The sequence below is a fragment of the Staurois parvus genome, unplaced genomic scaffold, assembly GCF_062004578.1.
Source record: "Staurois parvus isolate SC_StPar_1 unplaced genomic scaffold, SC_StPar_1.0 ptg000579l, whole genome shotgun sequence".
In the NCBI taxonomy this organism is placed as follows: Eukaryota; Metazoa; Chordata; class Amphibia; order Anura; family Ranidae; genus Staurois; species Staurois parvus.
The window spans coordinates 1,207,501-1,222,881 of record NW_028318375.1 but is presented as its reverse complement, the minus strand read 5'-3'; the positions used below and the strand labels follow the sequence as shown (position 1 = coordinate 1,222,881).

Here is a 15,381-nt window from a genome sequence, read left to right as displayed (position 1 = left end):
CATCTTTAAGTAGAGCAACAATTCTTTTTTTCAGATCCTCAGAGTTCTTTGCCATGAGGTGCCATGTTGAACATTCAGTGACCAGTATGAGAGAGTGAAAAAACAATTTTAACACACCTGCACCCCATTCACACCTGAGACCTTGTAACATTAATGAGTCGCATGAAACCGGGAAGGGAAAATGGCTAATTGGGCCCAATTTGGACATTTTCACTTAGGAGTGTACTCACTTTTGTTGCCAGCGGTTGAGACATTAATGGCGGTGTGTTGAGTTATTTTGAGGGGACAGCAAATTCACACTGGTATACAAGCTGTACACTCACTACTTTACATTGTAGCAAAGTGTCATTTCTTCAGTGTTGTCACATAAAAAGATATCATAAAATATTTACAAAAATGTGAGGGGTAGACTCACTTCTGTGAGATACTGTAAGTTTCCTATTAATCGGTATAATATTGCATCATGTAGCTGCTAATTAGCTGCAGACCCGTGTCAGTGTGTGGAAGCTACTGCATCTTCCAGATAGGTTGCTTTATGTGTTGCCCAACAGACCAGTCAGGTAGCAAGCTACACTAAATAGTATTTCTGGTGAGTGGAAAATGGTGGGAAGGCAAAAGTGTGCCAGTATTCCAGCTCATAGATTAGGTTGGTAAGTCTCAGAAGTATTTGTATATTGCCTAGATGCTCTACAATCCTTAAAATGTAATTAAACCCAGACTATGAAAAACTCTCATTACCTGCTATATAACAGAGTGTGCATACTCACAAAGCCACTAAAACATTTGTTTTGTGTGGAATGAAATACCTGGTTGATCCTGCCTTCACCTGTCCCTCCCATCTTCTCTGTGTCCCCACTACAGACTGTCCTCCACCGAAAATGGTCATACTTCAATTCCCTTCTAAGTTCATTTCCTCCTTTTTTCTTGTATATGTAACCCACACGATTATAGAGTCACACATGTGGGCATATACACAGTGGTAAATTACACTCACCTCCCTTCCTACTCCTCCATGTCTTCCTATTGCTAAGCACCTGGGGGGGAATATAGTATGCTGATTGATTACATTTACTAAGGAACTAACAAAAAGTTTAGCTTTAGTGTAAATCAGTATTACATATTGTTTAAATGTAATTGCTTATACCGGCAAAGTAAAAAAGAGCCTTAGACAGGATGCCATCTAAACAAAGTAAAAAGGTATCAATCACCTTTGAATCCACCTACACCATATTAATGCAAAAAAAAAAAAATACACATGTGATGTTCAATAAAGATTTATAGGGAGATTTACAATTTAATTTTAATTGATCTTCTGAAACTTTTATTTTAGCCATGTGACTGACACAGCACCAATCATCAAGGCTGGCCAGACACTGACTCACACTGTGGAGAGCGTACATCAGCAGAGTAACAGAAGCCCCTCCCAAAGATCTTTCCCTGAAGATTACAAAGAACAGGGAAAGATCATGTGACCACACAACAGAGATGCAGGAATAAGGTACTTAGAGGATTAAAAAAGTACAAAATACAGTGGAATGGTATACAGTATATGATTTATGTGAATGAATTATGGAAATCAACACGTCTCTGTTTAGTATCACTTTAAGATGGCTATAGACGGATCAAAATTCGGCCGGTTCAGGAGGGACTGGTAGTTGTTCAATCAGTGTGTGACTGTAACCAATAGACAAGTTGGAAAACATTTGTTGATTGCCGACTGCAGCCAATCCTCTGCAGCAGCTGCTTGGTGTATTCTAACAGTGAGTTTTACCTTTCCAAAGTAATCCATCTCTATTTCTGGACCAGCATGCAAGCATCTTGCTTCGGTTACAAGTCGCCATAGGAACATAGAGTCTAGCTTGATTTCTTAAAACATATTCCAATAGATAGCTAAATGAGAACAAAATTTGAGGTTCTGAAGGGAAGGAGAGTGTTGGTGAAGAGATTATCAATTATTCTGGCAAAGCCTCTCTTTATGATGACTCATGATGCCTAGAATGGCAGGGGATCAGCTACACTAAAAATCCCGAAAAATTTCCAAAGTACTTTTTAAAGATGCTATTCAGCAGACAGGAAATCAGAATTAGAGAAGAACAAAAAGAGTCCAAAAAGGCCACAGATATTTAAAGAGCAACTCCCCTCTGGGTGATGTACATTGCAGGGATTATAACAAACTTTATTGTAGATTTATACCTTTTTTTATTCTGAAGGAATAGCTGCGTGTTTGTTCTGTATTCATGTGCAGAGTGAATCTGTATGGGAGTGATTTTCTAATTTTCAATCAGCAGCTGCACCTGCAAAGCTCTGACTAGGAAAGTGGCAGGGTCTGCATCCCTTTAGACATGATTTACCTTTGAGAGTATCTCACCAAAAACTACATTTCTGTTGCAGGGAATGCCCAAAATCTGATTTGTATCTTAGTGATTTCTGGGAAAATCAGTAAGCCAATCACTCAATTGAGGAAATTACATTTCTGGGGCACTGCAGAATGAATAGGAAAGGTAATTTTTAATAACATTCAATTACAATATGACTTGTGTTGCAATTGTATACAGTGTATATATATATATTTTTTTTTTTTAATTCGCTAAATTTTTCCGACAAAATCCAGTTACCCTTTAAATAAGCAATTAATATCTTGCTTTTTTCCCGGACAGCCTAGACAAAATCGTTATATCTGTAAAGACTAGTTATCCCTATATCATGCATATACTTTAAAATAATTTCTATCAATTGTCAACTTTAGGAATTTAAATAACCCCAGCCATTGCAGATGCCATCTTCTAGATCACAAACATTATAACATATGTCAATCATTCATTTAAAATAGTAACATAAAATACTGCAGTTGTAGGACATGGAACCATTCACTCATCCAGCACAACGATAAGCAGGGAACATAGATCCTGAATAACCTGGGCGAAGGCACTATCTAATCAGGATTCAAACTTTACTGAGGCTTCATTTAAAATCTCACTGACAGCATAGCTACTAGCATGGCCAAAGGCGAGCGGCCTCTATAAAAGGTAACTAACATCAAGTGTTTAACCTGTTAAATATAGAGCATATTAAAAAAAACTGTATATCTTACCAAGACAAAAAAAAAAAAAAAAGTATGGGCATGCACAGGTTCAAAAATTACATACAGGAAAAAGTTTCAAAATTTTACCAGTATCAAGAAAAAACCAAACCAGTAGTAAGTTTTAAAAAAGCACGCCAACACTAACAACATATACAAGAAGACCAAGGTGCCTTATCCTACCTTATGCTGCTCAAACAACTTACTTCTGCTGTGTGTGGAGCAAACATATGCACAAGGTCTTGATCTTCCAAAATGCTGAACTCAGAGCCTTAGCAACCTATCACCAGGCTTGCGAGAGGTCATTAAGGGATGGGCTGGCATACATAAACCCTATGTAAATACTGACTTACAAGTCTGTATTTGGATAGGATTTTCAGGGTTACTAGATGGGGATATCTGCAACACAGTGTCCGGAGATGTTGTTTAAACAGTTACACAGCAATACAAAAGACAAAGCTGAGAGCTCCGGCTCCATCAACAGCATGCAGCTTTCCATAAAAGTGTTACAAAAAAATCAAAAAGTGGGTGACAAATGTCAAACTCTGCACTATATCAGTTGTGTGAACCTGACCAAAAACATGTTTTAACCACTTTGTTGACCCTCCGAATGTACAAAAATGTCCTGGATTGAAGTGGTTATACCAAGCTCAAGATCTTGGTATCATTTTTTTACAGCCAGTGATTGGCTGTTCAGCAAAAGTGATCTAGGCAGCTGTACAGCCACATGATCGCTTTTACTGTAGTGAGAAGGACCCCCTCCCAGATAGCCCCCTTGTGATAGCCATAAAGGTAAATGAAAAAAAATAATAAGAAGAGATTTTAATAAAATAAAAAAAATGTTAAAAAACAGCACCCCCTTCCGCCTTGCGCAAACACTCAAATGGAAACACGCAGTTAGGTACTGCAAGTGTATGTAAACAGTGATTCAAAACTCACATATGAGGTATCACGGCAAACATCCGTGACAGCAATAATTTGAGCTGCATCGTATATGGTTAACTCTACAATAAAAACTTGTAAAGACTTTTAAACTGTCACCTTTGAAAAGTTTTAGGTCTTATAGTTTTATGGGTGTGTACAGGTTTGGGTATTGACATGTTTGCTATCTATTTTCTCACGCAACATCATCTTTTATATCTTACAAAAAATTGGGTATTTTTATTAAGTGCTTGAGTGCACTTAAAATTAATTTTAGTGTATATTTTTCTGAAAATGTGTGTCTGATAAATGGCAGTGAAAGTAATGCATCGTGTGACATAAAAAACTGGAGCAGTCTCCATTTTATTCTCCTGGATCCCTGCTTTCAATTTGTGGATTCCAAGTAATATACTACAAAAAAATGCAGATTTTAACGTGTGAAAAAAACTGAAAATTGCCACAGACAAAAAGGTGGTTAAAGGATAAGTTTACCTTTTAACAAAAAATAAATGCACATTGTTTTGTTTGTGGAGCCTCTAAAGCATTGCACCACTGATCAGCAGATCACTGGTATCATGTAGGTCTCCTCCTGATCTGTCAGTATATCTGCTTGTGAACGAAAAAAAATGCGCTAGGACTCAGTTGGATGTCAAAAAACAAGGCAGCTAGCACAATACCATAATACATAGTATAATAAACATCACAAAAAAAATGGTGCAGCGCTAAGATAAATTAAAACGTATGTGCAATACAAAAATATCAAGCTCGTATGTGTTACCACAAATTGAAAAAATAAAAGGAATCCAAATGTGAAGCCAAAAAACTGTAAATTCAGTGGTTCTTCGATTATAAGGAAAATGACAAACATCGATACCAAACTCCACCAAAATGTCTTAATGATGAACCACACAGCACCTCGGTGTACAACAAAGGGAGGCTTACCAGAATCATATGACCCCCAATTAAACCAGTCAAATCTGCAATTGCGTATCAATCCAAGATATCCAGCTTTCCTCAAAACCACGTCAAACGATGGTACTGCTGTGTTATATCAGGTCACTGTGCATATATACTCAGTTAGACATACAGTGGGGATCTTAATATCTTGTACTGCCCCCTTTGGCAAGTATCACAGCTTGTAAACGCTTTTTGTAGCCAGCCAAGAGTCTTTCAATTCTTGTTTGAGGTATCTTTGCCCATTTTTCCTTACACAAGTCTTCCAGTTCATTGAGATTTCTGGGCTGTCTGTCACGCACTGCTCTTTTAAGGTCTATCTATAGATTTTCAATTATGTTGAGGTCAGGAGATTGTGAAGGCCATGGCAAAACCTTCAGTTTACGCCTCTTGATGTAATCCCCCATGGCATCAAGTTACCATCCAAAATTTGCTGAAATTTTATTGAATCCATTTTTCCTTCTACTCGTGAGATGTTCCCTGTGCCACTGGCTGCAACACAACCCCAAAGCATGATTGATCCAACCCCATGCTTAACAGTTGGACAGAGGTTCTTTTCATTAAATTCTGTGCCCCTTCTTCTCCAAAAACGTACCTTTGCTCATTCCGGCAAAAAAGTTCAATTTTAACCTCATCGGTCCACAGAACTTGTTTCCAAAATGCATCAGGCTTGTCTATATGTTCATTTGCAAAGTTCAAACGATGATTTTTGTGGTGAGGACGTAGAAGAGGTTTTCTTCTGATGACTCTTCCATGAAGACCATATTTGTACAAGTATCTCTTTATAGTGGAATAGTGTACCACAACTCCAGTGTCTGCCAGATCTTTCTGGAGGGATCGTGCAGTCAAACGTGGGTTTTGAATTGTTTTTCTCACAATCCTGCGAGCTGTTCTGTCTGATATTTTTCTTGGTCTTCCAGATCTTGCTTTAACTTCCACTGTTCCTGATGACTGCCATTTCTTAATTCCATTCCGAACAGAGGATATTGACATCTGAAAACGCTTTGCTATCTTCTTATAGCCTTCTCCAGCTTTGTGAGCGTCAACTATTTTCAGTTTCAGTTTTCTAGACAACTGCTTAGAAGAACCCATGGTGCTGATTGTTGGGGCAAGGTCAGATGAGTCTAGGCATTTAAAAACTTTGAGCTTGACATCACCTGGTCTTCCCAGACGATGATTGAGAACAATCCATGACATTGGCAGGTCTCAGCTTTGCAAAGGGGGTAGTGCATGTTATAAATTCTGCAGGGTGCCCAAACTTTTGCAGACGCCATTTTTTTGTTTTCTGTCCTTTTGAAAGTGTAAATGATGGAAAAAAAATCTAACTTTTGTTGACATATTATAAGAATGTCTAATCTGTAATTTGATGCCTTTTGGAGATTTTTCCATCTTTCCTTGGCTTTTTTATGCACATTAATACAAATTTTTAGCTGGGGTGACCAAACTTTCGATCCCCACTGTAGTAACATGAAAAAGAAAAAAGGCAGGCTCTCCATAGTGTAATCCCGATTAAAACACCAATTTAATGTGGTAAATGCACTCACAATGAAAAAGGTGACAATCATGCATGTCATATTAAACAACTCGTATTCCAGAATCCAAGATGGCTGCAGCGGGATCACGTACGTGTAGTGTCATATGTTCCGTTTCTGCACTATTAGTTTTGTCAAAGAGGACATCATCAGAAGCATGACAATGTCGTCTTTGATGAAACTAGTAGGGCTTCCTGATGACGCGATTCCGCAAAATGCATTGAGGCCTGGCTGCTGTCGTCATTTCTGGTCCCTTCTACGTGTCACTTCCAGTGATTGGTTCCTGACTCATGGAACGCACGTCGGCTGTAATACAGAAAACGGTGTAGCGCAGCATTTGTGATTCAATCTGTGTCTTATTTTGGTGCCTGGGGGTACAATACCATGTAAGTGCAATACTTTTATGTACTTACAGGTGTACCTTGGTTTACGAACGCCTCGGTTAATGTCATTTTCGGTTTACGAATGAAAATCTATTGAAAATAATGCCTCGGTTTACAATTTTTTTTCGTAATACGAACGGATTAATTGGTTTTCAATGCATTTACAAATTGTTTTTTAATCATGTCCCTGTACAGTACTTATGCCTTTAAAGTGCACTTTATAAAGAGTTTTGCACAGATAAAAAGACTTTTTTTTTTACTTTCTTCTGACCTCCAGAACGGATTAATTGGTTTTCAATGCATTCCTATGGGAAACCATGCTACGGTTTACAAATTTTTCGCAATACGAAATGTCCCGCAGAATGCATTAAATTCATAAACCGAGGTACGCCTGTATAATGATTCTATTAAACATATCACACTATGAGAGCGATCTTTTCTCTTCTTCTTTTGAGCACATATGGGGTTGATACCCCTCTCTGGACCATCAGAATATTGCAAGAGTCTCTGCTGTTTTATTTCCATTCTCCTGCAATATGATGATGTTATGTGGATATTGAACACACTGGTTATGATGAGCATTTGGTAGGTTGCCAACCTCAGTACACATAGTGAAGGATTACTGGATCACCAGTATTGCATGTGTTTCACGTGCACATGGAAAATAAGTCCTCTATCAATATATCACTGCACTGATTATCTATTAAAAATTGACACTTCACTTATTTATTTCATGTAAATTATATGAATGGACACTTCACTTATTCAAGTAATCATATGAATTATTTTATTTCACTGATTTATTTGGTCTACTCACAAGTAGTTGATATTTACTACGTTTATGCATGTTTTGTAATATTTAGAGATTATGGCAGATTAATTATCTTATTTTTATTGTTTTCACGCACATCCTATCGAATTTGTGAGGGCACATTTCTTGGAGATGAGAGATTTTTTTTGTTTTTGATATTGATTTAAGGTAGTGCACACATTGAACAGCTGCTGTCTCCTTTCGTTTATATGCATTCTGGTTGGGGCCCCTGTTTTTTGTTTATTATTAAGATATAAAATAGGACATGATGTAAACCTACATTGTAATTTCACAAAACAATTAATGATTTTGTAAGTTGTTCAGAATAAAAAAAATAAACTCCATTAGACTTAAAGTTTTCAAGTTTAGCCAATACAAAGCGAGGCGTTTTCATACCGAACCGTCAGTTACAGTATTATTATTATTATACAGGATTTATATAGCGCCAACAGTTTGCTCAGCGCTTACATAAAAGTGGAATGCTTCGAAATGCCAGTAGGTGAAAATAAACGCTTATGAAAGAAAGAACCCAAATGTAAATGTACAATGGTAAATGTGTATGTCGTACAGACCCTCTGCTAGGCTATTTGTAAACTAAAAGCCTTCAGGATTTTGAACGTACCATACCATTTCAAATGCAGTCAATAACTAAAATCAGATAGTTCAGTTGTGGGTAGATATTAATGAATAAAATCAGTGATTGGCCTTCTTTACCTCTTGGAGGCTTGATTGCCCTTGAGAATGCATATCTGCCAATGTGTTGTGTTTAGTAAACCTGAACCTCAGGATCCACCCTACAATGCTTTCAATCCACCCTCTTGCCAAGCTCACTTTTGTCAAAAAACTGATTAAACATTAAAAAATATGCTGCAAATATATGTAACACCATTAAGATTGTCAGAAATTCTGACTATGGCTGGGAGCACTAGGAGGGTGCTGTGGGGCACCGCACATTGTTTCCGACATAGCTATGTGTTCAATAAATGCAAATTAGAATTGTGGGGAAATGAGAAGGAAGAAAAGACTGGCTCCTGCTGGAGCTTGGAAGGCATTGCATCTGGAATCTGTAAATCAAGGGTGCAATGTGGGCTCCTGCAGACATGTCCTCCAGCTTATAGCCCATACTAATGTACAGGCTTTTTGTTTGAAATCCAGAAGACATGTCAATGGACTATGAGAGAGCTCATTGGCGCCCCCCGCAACCCACAGAAACTATATGTCTGCCTGAAGCGATGGCAGACAGTACTTGGTGGGCAGAGCCCTGCATAGCTGCCCTGTTTTTGAAAAGTGCCTGCTGTCAAAGGGAGGGGAAGATCGGGGGAAAAGGAGGCAGCAGCTGGAACCTGTTGCATGTTCCACCCTAAATATGAGTGGAGTAAGTAACATGTTCCAAAGGTGAACATATGTCGACTTTACCTTTTCACACAAGTGATCCAATCAGGTCCGCCTGTCAGTTTTTCAGTCAGACCTGATCAGATGGTCTGTGTATTCCTATCCGATATGCTAACATAAAAGGGAAGAGATTCCCTTGATTTTAAGTGGGTCAAAGGAGAGTCAGATGGAAACAGATAGCCGGTCTGTTTACACGCAACTGCCTGTAGAGCAGAGCAGGCTGTGCATAAATGGAGCGGACACGGACCTGTCATCCACCCGCTCTTCTCCGCTCAGCATGGAATCAGCGAACAGATCCCCTGCTGAGCAAAGTGGTTTCTGCACCCTGTGAAAGGGGCCTTATTGATGAAAGGAACAGGAAACTCTGGTAAGGCAAGGCGTTGCCAATGTGTTAGGAACTGGATCACCTGCTGGCGGCACCCCTGCAAGACCTATGAACAGGTAAACAGATCCATTGGGGATGACTACTGCTCCACACCACCCAAAATAAAGTGAATGATCAAGAAACATTACATCAGTACAAGTTTCTAAAATGTAATGAAAATATTTGTTCAAACACACGGCACCTTCCTAACAAGCAAGCTATAAACAGCACCACAAGCACATGAGTTTGTTCCTTATCCTGGCAACACATTATAAAGCTCCTGAAGCATTGTGGGATGTCTAATCAAACAACATTTCCCAAGGGTTACCAGTACAGATGTTACGGAACACCCCAAAAAGTCTCCATTAGCAACAAATTATACTTTTACAGATGTACGCCACTATTTTTATTTTATTTTCTATTTGTTTAGAAACATTACCTTGCCAGCTGCACACCTCCCACAGGGCTCTGCTGATTGCAAAGCACAACCTGTCCACCTTCTCCCTAAGAAAGACACAAACATGTTTAGTTGTATACCAGTCATAATTAATCTGAAAGGGTCTCTGTGGATGGGAGTGTGTAAGGCTCTTCATCTAAAGATTTGTGTGTATGTATTCACTATGCAAAACTGCTGCTAAGCAAAGCATTCTAAACCATTTCTGAAAAGCATCCCTTTCTGTATAGTAAAAACACGTCAGGTCCATGACAAAGCTCAGCTCCTAATGATAATTAAGCAGGGTGGCAACAGACAGGAAATTATTTTGGGCATCTGAATAGAGCCGGCCTGCATATTGTGCAACCCTCCCAACTTCAGACAAAATCCACAGTGGTTAATATTTAGACATTTAAACTGCGCTGCAATTAGAAACATCAAAAAGGGAAATGTTAAAGCCAAACTTCAGTAGATTTAAAAAAACCACCCTTGCAGTGGGCCTCCACCACACCGAAAGGGTTAGATGCTCCTTTAGGTCCAGTTCACACTTCAAAAACGCACTCCGGGTGCATTCTTGATACGTTTATGCTAACAGTTCACACCACACACAGTTCTGGTGCAGGTTTGATGCAGTTTGCCATGTTCCAGTATGGTTCTGTACAGAAAACATGCAGCAAGTTCCACTTTTTGTTCTGCACCAGAAACGGAATGGAACTCACTGCACTAGTGTGAACTAGGGCCATTGGAATACATGGGGGCATATTAAAAAAAAAAAAAATGTATATATATTTATATATACACACATACATACATATATATATATATATATATATATATATATATATATATATACATATATATACATACATACATACACACACACACACACACACACACATATATATATATATATACATATACACACACACATACATACATATACATACAGACACACATATATATATATACACATACATACATACATACATACACACAGTTGCAAGAAAAAGTATGTGAACCCCTTTGGGATTACGTGGAGTTTTGCATGAATTGGGCATAAAATGTGCTCTGAACGTCATCTAAGTCACAACAATAGAAGAACACAGTCTGCTGAACATAATACTACACAAACATTAGATGTTGCCATGGTTAATTGCACATAACATGTAAACATTCACAGTGCAGGGAGGAAAAAGTATGTGAGGCCCTAGCTTAATGACTTCTCCCAGACCTAATTGGAGCCAGGAGTGAGCCAACCTTGACTCCAATCAGTGTGATGATATTGGATGTGTTGCTGACAGCTGTCCTGCCCTTAAAAAACACACACCTGTTTGGGTTTACTGGTTTCAAGAAGCACTGTCTGATGTGATCCATGCCTCGCAGAAAAGAGCTCTCAGAAAAGACAGACAGACAGACACAGACACAGACACAGACACAGACAGACACACACACACACACACACACCTAAAAAATGAAGTAAGCACCAACAACTGACTGATCTAATTAAAAACCCAGCAGATACAGGGCTACAGAGTGCATAGGCTGAGGTGCACTTTAACAGTAAAAGAGTAATGTCATTGCTCTCTTTTAGATCGAAAAATGCTAGTTGACTGGCTGGCTACATTTTTCCCTTTATTTTCACCTGGTGATCTAGCCAATAAGTCTATTTAACTAGTTATTTTTAAACTTCTTTAACAGACCGAGCTGTCCAGCAAAAGTAGCAATTAGAAAGTTGAAACTAACCATATAACACTGATAGGGGTGATTACAATAGCCAGCTTTTATTCATTTCTGTAAAATCTTTATGCCAAAAAGGAAAAAAACAAACCTTTTCCTGTAAATTAAAGCAGAGCTAAAGTCTGCAATACCTATCACCCTTCAATCGTCCAATGTCCCTTGCCGGCATCTTCTACCTGTCTTCTTCTGGTATACGGCTGTGGCCCTTCTCTTTGGCTTGCACAGGATGATATCCCCCACATAGGCGCTGTGCTGGATTGTAGACTGAGCTGTACTTGTGCAGCTCATTGTACATTTCACAGAAGACTGCAAGCGGGTGGGTAGGTTTTATTGCAGAAGAGACATTGCATGTCTGTTTACAATAAAGACTCTCAACTGCTCGAAGTTTTCAAAAGCAGGACTTTAGTTCCCTTTAAAAAATTTTAGCTGCATTTCTTCTGTAATTTGTTAGTCAAGTCCATATAAATCTGCTAGTGCTTCTAAAATTACCTTCTCCCCAGACTGATAGTGCTGCTGTTCAAAGGTGGTTCCACTGCTTCTCAAGTGGAGTGGAGACACCCCCAAGACAGGAATATTAGGCCCCTTTCACAGGGGCAGACTCTGCCAAGTGGATCCTCCTGCTCAGCAGGGGTTCTGTCTGCCAATCCCCACTGAGCAGGGCATGACATGTCCGTGTCCACTGACATGGACACAGCCCACTGTTCTCTATGGGGCAGTTGGATGCAAATGGAACACCTGTCCATTTACATCCGACTGTCATCTGATCCAATCTGCTAAATGGATGAGGAACCCCATCTGTGTGTTGCTAGTGGATCGAATGCAGGCGGGTGTAAACAGACAAATGCCCATTTACATCCACCTCCCCATAGAGAACAATGGATGGTCCAAACGGGTGTGCCTGTGAAAATGGACAGGTGGACCCAATCGGTCCGCCAGTGTGAAAGGAGCCTTACTGGCTGGATTACCGGTTGAAAATAAAGAAAACAAGCCTAAAAAAAGAAAATGAATGCAGCCACCACATTCAAGCTTTAGTAAGCTGCAATATATTAAATATTTCTTTTTAGATTTAAGACCATTTTTATATTGTCAGTTACTCCAAAATTGCAAAGTAAAAGTAAATCAAACAAGGGCAAATAATGCATTTCTGACTAATAAAACTAATAGGCAACATGTTGAGTCTGCTGTTAGGCAGGATGTTTGCCTTTAAAAATATCTAAAACCGAGTAAGGTTCATTCTAAGCGTCTGTCAACACGCACATTGATCAATTCCAGGCAATGCAGTAGCACAAATTAAAATCACACATGGAACCAATACCTTAATCTGCTGGCCTATCAATGTAGTTCATTGCTTATACCTGAGAGCTTCCTAAAAATGGACAGATGGCCATCATCCACAGCAAAAAAAAAGAATGACAGAAGAAAACTCAAATTAAAGGCAATTAACTCACTATTGTGGGTGTATGTCACTTTTAAATATGGCATGTTTAGTGTTCTTTCTACCCATATTGAATGTGGAATTATTTGCATAATTAGAATATTAAAATATTACAATTAGGCCAAATATGTTACTTCAGTTGTCTTTCTTTACAACATATGTTGGATTAGAATAATGTGCAGCACATGCTGTGCTATTTTTATAGAATCCATCCTTATTAAAAACATGTTTACAAGCAAAGAATTTTTTGGCATCAAAATGTAAAAGAACAATTATCACAACTCCGAGTGGAGTGCAGCAACTTTTTTGACTACCTCAACTTAAAGAGAACAAATTGGGATTAGCCTTTCACCTGAATCTAAATATTTAAGCTTAACCCTTCAGTCTTGAACCTTTCCTGATCTTAGCCATTGCACCAATATTTTTATAAAGCTAGGTCTATTTTATTAGACCAATCCCATCCCTTCAAGAAAAAACACACATCTATACAATCCATGTATGCATTCTTTAAATGTCCCCCCTAATTACTTTTGATCTTGAAATTATTATTGTTGGCCAAATAAAAAACCCAAAACCAAATACTAGACATTTACCCAAATGATTTACTGCCTGAGTTGTCTCTTGAGGTCTAATGTTGGCCATAGGCCTTAACTAAGGATCAGTTGTAGGCAGATGACAAATAAAACATCCCAGTCTGCAATGTTGGTCTACAACGCTATAGGGGTTATTTACTAAAGCAGGAGCGTACAAAATCTCTGCATAGATACAAATCAGTTTCCAGGTTTTACTGCCAAAGCTTAATTGAACAAGCTAAAAGTTAGAAGCTGATTGGCTACAATGCACAACTTTACCAGATTCTGCGTGCACCAGGTTTATTTTTCAACATTTACTGATATGTACTTTCCTATGCAAACGTACTGTGAACAATGATTCAACACTGACTGACATCCACATAAAATGGAGGTCAAAGCTGAACATCTGAAAACAATTCAACCAAGCAGATTAATTTTTTTCGGTTGATATGCATCTAAGATTGTGTCTGAAACTATTTTTTTTAATTAGAAACGCTCCTTCAATTGTTACATGAACATCTCAAAAATACATTCTAGCCAGTCTTTCTTAAAGTGTCTGTAGGCACCAGAAACATCTCAAACATAGTCACCATGACCTGATCCCAATCAAAACATCAGATTTAGGCAATAACCATCTAATATCTACAAATTTGTGCAAGGGTATTTGCATGTGTACATTTAACAGTTTTCTGCACATCTAAAAAGTCAAAGGCTGGTTTGCCTCCTTCTACAACCACCTACTGGTAGCAGAAGTAGAAAAGGCTGCAAGAGCACTTAGAAAATTCGTTAAAGGGTATGTCCCTGCTTTTGATTTCTGGAGCAAGTATAAGTTCCTAAAATGAGTGACAGGTGCACTTTAATTTTAGATACAGTTTGGAAGGGTTAAAATTCCTGCCTAGTTTGTACTGCGGTTTATTTCCCCTCTGGGTAGATTCACCCTATTTGTCCCAGGAACCATTATTACTGCAACAAAGTGATGGGAAACTAAAGTTTTCACTAGAACAAGAGGTGATGGTAATTCTTCCAATGGAGACACCTGTCAGAGATTACTTCAAAATACCTGTTGTGTTTTTCCGAGAGAGAGTAAAGGGAAATCTCGCCAATGGGACACAAACCGGTAAAAAAAACTGGCAGAGGTAAATAACCCTCCCAAACTCCACAAAAAGCAAAATGCTTTTGGCTATAAATACAGTGTAATGTGGCACTAACCAATATCCTTACGCCTTACCCACAATGAGAATATCAGAGGAATGATCATCTGTTTTTTTTTTGTTTTTTTTTTTTGCATGCTAGTCTCATATCAAAAAGGAATAGGTTTCTAAAATTTCGAAAATTCTCATAAGACAGAATACAACTTCGGAAGTGATGTAATGTATTGTAGTGTAAAGTAAAAAAAAAAAAAAATAAACAATAAAAAAAACACAACAACAAAGTCTTATATATTACTAAATTAATCTTATGTGGCCATTATAACTTCTAACGAGATGATGGTGCGTGTCCCTACATACCAATGATCAACTGAATAGAATATAACCTTTACGATGTTAGGAATTAGCGTAAAATTGTATGTTTTTGACTGTAAATGTGTGTATATATATATATACAGTTGCAAGAAAAAGTATGTGAACCCCTTGGGATTACATGGAGTTTTGCATGAATTGGGCATAAAATGTGCTCTGAACGTCATCTAAGTCACAACAATAGAAGAACACAGTCTGCTGAACATAATACTACACAAACATTAGATGTTGCCATGGTTTAATTGCAC

General features: G+C 38.3%; 1 protein-coding gene across 4 annotated transcripts in view; it reads right to left on the bottom strand.

Moving 5' to 3' along the window:
- TBC1D5 (TBC1 domain family member 5) overlaps nt 1-15,381 on the bottom strand; it is a 766,435-nt gene that overhangs the window by 685,622 nt on the left and 65,432 nt on the right. For 3 of the 4 annotated variants that reach the window (XM_089692220.1, XM_089692223.1, XM_089692222.1), the window contains exon 1: nt 9,876-9,940. The exons of the other annotated variant lie outside the window; for it this stretch is intronic. The gene's annotated coding sequence lies outside the window, so the exon portion shown is untranslated. Of the gene's footprint in view, nt 1-9,875; nt 9,941-15,381 lie in introns of those variants that run through there. 4 annotated transcript variants of the gene reach the window in all.